Genomic DNA, 9456 nt, shown 5'->3' on the forward strand with positions numbered 1-9456 from the left:
GGCTTCGAACCTGTGGGATCCTCCTGTCTCAGCCTCCCAAGCGCTGGGATTACAAGCGTGCGCCACCATGCCCGGGCTTTATATTTTGTTTTGAAACAGGGTCTCACTAGGTTGCTGAGAATCTTGCTAAATTACTGAGGTTGTCCTAGAACCTACAATTGCCCTATCTCATCCCCCGAAGGATGGGGATTCCAGGCACGCATTACCAGGCCTGGCTATACTTTGTTACATAGGTTCTTCTACTCTATAGCACTTATCTGAAGTGATGGGGTCATTGGCCCTCTCCCCCGGAACGTCATCTCTACCGAGGCAACAACGTTCCCTCATTCAGCACTTCGTCCATCGTACCAGGCTCCAAGCCAGGACTCCAAACATGTCTGTGGAACACAGGAATGAATGAATGATGAATGAATGAATGATGCTGCACATGGTGCCCCAAGGAGGAAAAGCCAAGTGGGTGGGAGAGCTGCAGCAAGAAGAGCCTGGCCAGCCGGATGTGGTGGCACAGGCTTGTGATCCCAGCATTCAGGAGGCTGAGACAGAAGGAATGTGGTTTCGGACAGCCTCAGCTACTTAGTGAGGCCCTTTGCAACTCAGTGAGACTCTGTTTCAAAAAATAAACAATAAAACATAGGGCTGGGAGGTGTAGCTCGGAGGTAGAATGCCCCTGGCTTCAATCTCCAGGAAAGAAAGTAGGAGAGAGAAAGAGAGAGAGAGAGAGAGAAATGCAGGAAGGAAGGAAGGAAGGAAGGAAGGAAGGAAGGAAGGAAGGAAGAGGAAGGAAGGAAGGAAGGAAGAAAAGGAATAAGTGCAGGCAGGCAAAGAAAGAAAGAGAGAGAGGAAGGAAGGGAGGGAGGGAGGGAGGGAGGGAGGAAGGAAGGAAGGAAGGAAACAAACTGGGTATGGTAGCACATGCCTGTAATCCTAGTACTTGGGAGGCTGAGACAGGAGGATCGCAGGTTTGAGGACAGCCTCAGCAAGTAGTGAGACTCCCACCAACCTAGTTAAACTCTGTTTCAAAATAAAAATAAAAGCCAGGCACGGTGGCACACACTTGTAATCCCAGCATTCGGGAGGCTGAGACCAGAGGATCACGGTTCACAGACAGCCTCAATTACATAATGAGGCCCTCCACAACTCAGTGATACCCGGATTAAAAATAAAAAATAAAAACTAAACTAGGACCAGGGGTGTGGCTCAAAGGTCGAATGCCCCTGGGTTCCATCCCCAGACCTGTAAATAATTAATAATAATAATAGATAAAAATAAATAAAAATAAAATAGGAGTGTAGCTTGAAGGTAGAATGAGAATGCCCTTGGGTTCAATCCCCAGTATCCCCCACACACACACACAAAAATGATTCTTAGAGACCAGCTTTCTCTCCCTGCTTCTCCTTCACTGGGTTTGTCCATTTCTCCTTACTGCCACATCTCGCCAGTGGATGGTCTTGGTTGCTGTGGCAACAGGCACACAGTGATGTGACTGAGCGTGGGAGAAAAGGCTGGGGCCGGCACAGCCCTCCCTCCGCACAGCGGCCACAGGTCCCGAGGCCCGGGGAAGCCGCACTCTGTTTGAGGAGGCCAGAGCCCAAATCCCAGAGCAGCAGTTACGCAACCTGCAGCTTCGTAGCTTCAGCCAGGCCCCTCCTGACACCAGCCCCCACTCCCTGTGCTGTGCTCTTCTGGGGCTGGAAGAATCAAGCAGAACCTGGGCCAACGCAGCCGTGCCTTCCTGCTCAGCAGTGGTCATGAGCCCCCGGGGCAGCTGAGGCAGCTTCCCGGGTGGTCACAGGTTATGTGAATCCCAGTCACCCAGCCGAGCTTGGCCACTTCTAGGGAAGTGGGGAGTCCTGTAGGTTCTGAGAGGCAAAATAAAGAGGACTTAGCAGACGCTGCTGCTGGTCCCGGGGCAGTCCACCACCCGCCTGCAAGCCAAGGATCTGTCCATGCCAGAAGGCAGGGCCCTGGGCCACTCCCCGCGAGCAGCTGAGCCCTCCGGCTGGACTGCCCCCAGGAGCCTACCCTGGGACCTAGAGCCAGAGATGAGTGAGGAAGGCTGGGAGGAGGCCCAGGTCGGAGCGCAAGCCATGAATGACCTGGCTTCAACTACAGACGCGGCCAGCGGATACTCCAGCCGCTCTCTGCTTGGGAGCTAACGGCTCAGGGACATTTGGGAGGAGGGCAGAGATGGGGTTTCTTTCTCTTACAGGTCTTGGATCGGGGGCTAACTGGAGCCAGAAGCAGAAGCATGAAAGGAAGTAGGAGATGGAGACCTCAGGAAGAGGAGGGCCAGAGGGCCGGAGCAAGGCAGAGCAGGGGCCCTGAGAAAGGCCGGGGTGCGGCCCGTGGGGCGCCCTCATATAGCAGCCGCACACACCTGGCTGGCAGCCGGTGCAATGGAGACAGAGGACAGAGCCAAGACTGAGGGGCTTCCACTCTGGTTTGGAAACCAGAGTCTCCTTCCTCCCCTGCCCCTTTCTTTCCTTCCTTCCAACTTCCTAACTTCCTTTCTTACACAAGAAGTATATATACATAAATATGTTTATTTATTCACTTTTTTGTTTGTTTCTTTGAACCCAGGAGCATTCTACTTTAAAGCTATACCCCCAAGCTGGGCATGGTGGCTGAGACAGGCTCGCGCAGGTTCGAAGCCAGCCTCAGCTATTGAGTGAAGCTCTCAGCAACTTAGTGAGACCCTGTTTCCAAATAAAGTATAAAATAGGTCTGGGAGTATATCCCGGAGGTAGAAAAGCCCCTGGGTTCCACCGCCAGTACCACACACAAAAGAAGCTATACCCCCAGCCCTTTTTATTTTTTGGTTTTATTTATTTATTGGCAGTACTAGGGTTGTAACCCAGGGGAAATCTACCTCTGAGCTATGTCCCAGCCCTATTTTTTATTCTTCATTTTGAAACAGGGTCTCACTGAGTTGCAGAGGGCCTCAGTAAGTAGCTGAGGCTGTCCACAAACCAAGATTCTCCTGTCTCAGCCTCCCAAGTGCTGGGATTACAAGTGTATGCCACCACGCCCAGCTATTTTATTTTTATATTTTTTGTGGTACTGGGGACGGAACCCAGGGGCATTCTACCCTGAGCTGCACCCACCTCAACCCCATTTTTTTATTCTTTATTTTAAAACTGCGTCTCACTGAGTTGCAGAGGGCCTCACTAAGTAGCTGAGGCTGTCCTCGAACCATGATCCTCCTGTCTCAGCCTCCCAAATGCTGGAATTACAAGCACGTGCAACCACACCCGGACCTTTTTTTTATTATTATTATTATTTTGAAACAGGTACTGATGAGTTTCTGAGGGTCTTGCTAAGTTACTGAGATTGGCTTCAAATCAGTGATCCTCCTGTCTCAGTCTCTCAAGTACAGGAACTACAGGTATGTATGCCATGCCTGGCAGACAATGAATTTCTATTAGTTACTCCTACACAATGTGTGTGGGAGGTCTCACGAAGTTGCGGAGGGCCTCACTCCTCACTAAGTACCTGAGGCTGTCCGCGAACCCTGATCAGGACTCCTGCCTCAGCCTCCGAATGCTGGGATTACACGCGTGCATCACCACACCTGGCTTAGGGAGTGGGTACTGGGGATGAACCCAGGGGCACTCTTCCACTCAGCCACATCTCCAGCCCTTTTTAGTCTTTTAGGGTATTTGTTTGTTTTGTACTGGGGATTGAACCCAGGATTCTACCTTCGAGCTACACCCCCTGCCCTATTTTTTATCCTTGATTTTGAAACAGGGTCTCACTGAGTTGCAGAGGGCCTCACTAAGTAGCTGAGGCTGTCCTCGAACTGCGATCCTCCAGTCTCATCCTCCCAAGTACTGGGATTACAAGCGTGTACCACCATGCTTGTAATCCCAGAGTGTACCATCCCCAGCCCTTTATTGTTTTTTATTTTGAAACAGGGTGTCACTAAGTTTCTAAGGGTCTCGCTAGTTTCTGAGGCTGATCTTGAACCTACAACCCTCCTATCTTGGCCTTTCAAATACTGGGTCTCATTAGGCTACTGGGAGTCTGGCTAGTTGCTGAGGCTAGTTTTGAACTCATGATCCTCCTGTGTCAGCCTCCTGTGTCAGGCTTATAGGCGTCCGCCACCACGCCCGGCTCCAGGCTGGTCTCGAACTTGCGATCCTCCTGCAACATAGCCATATAGTACCGACCGAGAGAGTTCTCTCCATCCTTGGCCTCTGACTCCAGTCGTCTAGTGGAAACACACAGTGACCCACAGTGCGTCTTGTGAGCCCCGGTGGTCCCCACAAAGGCCTCTCTTTCTTGTGATTGTCCCTGAAACTCTTTCTACTGGCACTTTCAAGCTCCCTATCCAATAAAAACCTCACCGACAGCTTTCATCTAAGGAGATAAAAGTAGCTGCTGCAGACAGACCTAGCAGGTTTCCCGCAGCATGGGATGGGGGGTTCCCTGGGCAAGCAGCCAACTTGAGCAGAGGAGGCCCCTGGCTCCAGAACCAAGTGGGGGTGCCTCGCCTCCTTCTTAGCCAGCCCTTCAAGAGCTGGTTTCTCCCAAGAGCAGCCCCAGAGGGAGTTAGCAGGATCAGGCTGAAACCCTGCTCCTTTTTTTTTTTTTTTTTTTTTTTTTGGTGGTACTGGGGGTGGAACCCAGGGGCATTCTACTTCCGAGCTACACCACCAGCCCTTTTTTTTTTTTTTTTTTTTTTTTTTTTTTGGTGGTACTGGGGTTCCTGGAAACCCTTCTGCCTTGGGTTACACTCTCAGACCTATTTTTTTATACTTTTTTATTTGGAAACAGGGTCTTGTAAACCAGCGCGGGATCCTCCTGACTCCGCCTCCCAAGCGTGGGGATTACAAGAGTGCGCCACCACGCCCGGCCCCCAGCCCTTTTTTTAATTTTTTGCAGGTTTGGGGGTAGAACCCCAGGGCATTCAACCTCCGAGCTACACCCCCTGCCCTATTTTTTATTCTTTGTGTGTGTGTGTGTGTGTGTGTGTGTGTGGGTTTGGGGATGGAACTCAGGGGCATTCAACCTCCGAACTATACCCCCTGCCCTATTTTTTTTTTTTTTTTGCGGGTTTGGGGATGGAACCCAGGGGCATTCAACCTCTGAGCTACACCCCCTGCCCTATTTTTTATTCTTTATTTTGAAACCAGGTCTCACTGAGTTGCAGAGGTCTCACTAAGTAGCTGAGGCTGTCTACAAACTTCGATCTCCTGCTCTCAGCCTCCCGAATGCTGGGATTACAAGCGTGCGCCACAACACCCAGCTTTTATTATTTATTTTGAAACAGGGTCTCACTGAGTTGCAAAGGACCTACTAAGTAGCTGAGGCTGTCTGGGAACCAAGATCCTCCTGTCTCAGTCTCCGGAATGCTGGGATTACAAGCCTGAGCCACCATGTCTGGCTCGCTCCTTTTCTTTGGCGGTACTGGGGATTGAACCCAGGGGCATTCTATTCTACTTCCAAGATACACTCCCAGCCTTTTTGTTTTTGTTTTTGTTTTTGTTTTTGTTTGTGGTACTGGGGTTCCTGGAAACCCTTCTCTGGGCTACACTCCCAGACCTATTTTATATTTTTATTTGGAAACAGGGCCTCTTAAACCAGCGAGGCCAGCATCGAACCTGTGTGATCCTCCTGTCTCCGCCTCCCAAGTGCGGGGATTACAAGCGTGTGTCACCACGCCCAGCTATTCTTTATTTTTAAACAGAGTCTCACTGAGTTGCAGAGAGCCTAAGTAGCTGAGGCTGGCTGTGAACCACGATCCGCCTGTCTCAGTCTTCCAAATGCCGGGATTACAAGCGTGTGCTACATTGCCCGGTTCTATTTTTCTTCTTTATTTTTTTGTTTGTTTATTGTTTGCAGTACTGAGGATGGAACCCAGGGGCATTCTAAATCTGAGCTACACTCCCAGCCCTATTTTTAAAAATTTTTTATTGGTGCATTATATTCATACATCATATCGGGGGGGGAACTTGTGTGGACATATATGTACACATCACCAATTTAACCCCTACCCAATTCCCACCCCATTCCCTCCCCATCCCTCCTTTGCTTGGCTTAGTGGTTGACTTTGATATGTTTAAGTACATTGTGTGTTTTATTTTATTTATTTATTTATTTATTGGTGGTACTGGGGTTCCTGGAAGCTCTTCTACCTCCGGGCTACACTCCCAGACCTATTTTTTACATTTTTATTTGGAAACAGGGTCTCCTAAGCCAGCGCACATGGCTGGCTTCGAACCTGCACGATCCTCCTCCTGTCTCTGCCTCCCAAGCGCGGAGATTACAAGCGTGCGCCACCACGCCCGGCTACATTGTGTGTTTTAGAGAATTTCCTTCTTCCCCCTTCCCATCCCCTCATTTAGGTTGTCTTGTTTGCTCCTCTATAGGATTTCCTTTTTTATCTAGATTTCCTCCTATGACCCATTTCTCCCTAGCTTTCACGTATTAGGGAAAGCATCCGATTTCTTGTTTTTTGCTACTGACTAATCTCACTTAGCATAATGTCCTCCAGTTCCATCCATTTCCCTGAAAATGATGTAACTGAGTTTTTTTAATGGCTGAGTAAAATTCCACTGTGTACATATCCCACAGTTTTGTAATCCATTCATCTGTTGATGGACATCTTGGCTGGTTCTATAGTCTGGCTATGGTGAATTGTGCAGCTATGAACATAGATACACATGCATTCGTTTGGTAGTTTGGTTTCTTTTCTTTTGGGTAGATACCCAACAGTGGTATTGCTGGATCAAATGGTAGATTTGTTCCCATTCTTCTGAGGATTCTCCATACTGTTTTCCAAAGTGGTTGCACTAATTTGCAATCCCACCAACAATGTCTTAGAGTTCCCACTTCTCCACATCCTCGCCAGCATCTGTTGTTGTTTGTGTTTTGAATGATGGCCATTCTAGTTGGAGTTAGGGGAAATCTCAGGGTAGTTTTGATTTGCATCTCTCTGATTGCCAGTGATGTTGAGCATTTTTTCATGCATTTATTGGCCATTTGAATTTCTTCTTTTGTGAAGTGTCTATTTAGTATGCTTGCCCATTTTGTTATTGGATGATTTGTTTTTTTAGTGTTGAGTTTCTTGAGTTCTCTGTATATTCTAGATATTTGTCCTCTATCGGAGGTCCAGCCCTATTTCTTAATCTTTATTTTGAAACAGGGTCTCACTGAGTTGCAAAGGGCCTCACTAAGTAGCTGAGGCTGTCAGCAAACCGTGATACTCCTGTCTCAGCCTCCCAAAAGCTGGGATTACAAGCATGTACCACCACACCCGGCTTTTTATTTTTTGTTTGGAAACAGGGTCTCTCTAAGTTGCAGAGGGCCTAAGTAGCTGAGGCTGGCCCAAACCTGCAATCCTCCTGTCTCTGCTCCCAAGTACTGGGATTACAAGTGTGCGCCACCACGCCTGGCTCCTGGCATGTTCTATCAGCAGGCTCAGCCACCCTGGGCTGACGAGGATTCCTTCAGCTGGAGGACACCCTTCTGGTTAAACAGAGACCCTGGGGTTTCTGACTGCCTCTGGCTAGCAAGGGCCAGCAGCAGCACCCAGGCTGGCTGTGGGACCTTGCCCCCCAGCCCCAGGGGTCATCCAGGCTCCAGGCTGGGAGATGAGGGGGAGGCACCGCACTTTCACCTCCGAAGGTTTATGAGGATAATAGAGGGTAATAATAGGCACTGCCAGTTTTCTTCTACTTCAAAGCTCAAGGGGGATGGGTGGTCCTGGGACAGATGGAAGTGGGACCCAGCCCTCAACCCGGGCTCTGTTGGGGCAGCTGTGGCAGGAGGACTTGGCCGAGGAGTGACTGGGTGCGGAGGACTGTGTCTTTTTGGGGTTTGTTTGTTTTGGTACTGGGGATAGAACTCATGGGTGTTCTCCCTGCAAGCCACACTCCCAGCCCTATTTTGTGTATTGGGGGGTACTGGGGATTGAACCCAGAGACATTCTACCTCCAAGTTATGCTACCAGCCCAATTTTATTTAACTGGAAACAGGGTCTCGCTAAATTGCTGAGGCTGGCCTTGAACCTGCAATCCTCCTATCTCAGCCTTCCAAGGACTGAGATTACAAGCATGTACCACACCATGCCTGGATTATTATTTTTTATTTTTATTTTCTTTCTTCTTTCTTTCTTTCTTTCTTTCTTTCTTTCTTTCTTTCTTTCTTTCTTTCTTTTTGTGGGTCTGGGGATAGGATTCAACCTCTGAGCTACACCCCCTGCCCTATTTTTTTTTTTTTTTTTTTGGTGGTACTGGGGGTGGAACCCAGAGGCTTTCTACCTCCAGGCTCTACTCCCAGACCTTTTTTATATTTTATTTGGAAACAGGGTCTCACTTAAGTTGCTGGAAGCCTCACTGAGTAGCTGAGGCTGGCTTCGAACCTGTGCGATCCTCCTGTCTCAGCCTCCCATGCGCAGGGATTACAAGTGTGCACCACCACGCCCGGCCCCCTGCCCTATTTTTTATTCTCTATTTTGAAACTAGGTCTCACTGAGTTGCAGAGGGCCTCACTAAGTAGCTGAGGCTGTCCACGAACCGAGATCCTCTGGTCTCAGCCTCCCAAATGCTAGGATTACAAACATGTGCCACCAAGCCCTGCTCTTTTTATTTAAAAAATTTTTTAAATTAATTTATTTGTGTGTGTGTGTGTGTGGGTCTGAGGATGGAACAGAGGGGCATTTGATCTCCAAGCTACACCCCCTGCCCTATTTTGTATTTTTATTTATTTATTTTTATTTTTTATCTTTCTGGTAGTACTGGGGGTGGAACCCAGGGGGTTTTCTACCTCTGGGCATACTCTCAGACCTATATTATACTTTATTTAGAAACAGGGTCTCGGGTGTATTCATTTCGAGTCACTCCTCCCTGCCAGTCTGGTATGGAGTTGTATTTCTCTTTTCTGTATTTCTATCTTTCTAATAAACTTCTTTAAATCTTCAAAAAAAAAAAAAAAAAAAGAAACAGGGTCTCACTAAGTTTCTAAGAGCCTCAAAAAGTAGCTGAGGCTGGCTTCGAACCTGTGCAATCCTCCCGTCTCAGCCTCCAAACCCTGGGATTAAAGCGTGTACCACCACACCTGGCCTGTATGTTTATTTTGAAACAGGGTCTCACTGAGTTGCAGAGGGCCTCACAAAGTAGCTGAGGCTGTCCACAAGCCACTATCCTCCAGTCTCAGCCTCCTGAAGGCTGGAATTACAAGCGTGCACCACCACGCCCGGCTTCATTTTTATTTTTATGTTTTGTGGTATTGGAGGTAGAACCTAGGGGCATTCTGCCTCTGATCTACACCCCCAGCCCTATTTTTTATTCTTCATTTTGAAACAGGGTCTCACTGAGTTGCAAAGGGTCTCACTAAGTGGCTGAGGCTGGCCACAAACTGTGATCCTCTTGACTCAGCCTCCCAAATGCTGGGATTACAAGCGTGAGCCACCACGCCCAGCTCCAGTACTATTTCTTCACTGGAAACAAGGTT

This window comes from Muscardinus avellanarius (genome assembly GCF_963383645.1).
Source record: "Muscardinus avellanarius genome assembly, chromosome: 3".
NCBI classification, from domain to species: Eukaryota; Metazoa; Chordata; class Mammalia; order Rodentia; family Gliridae; genus Muscardinus; species Muscardinus avellanarius.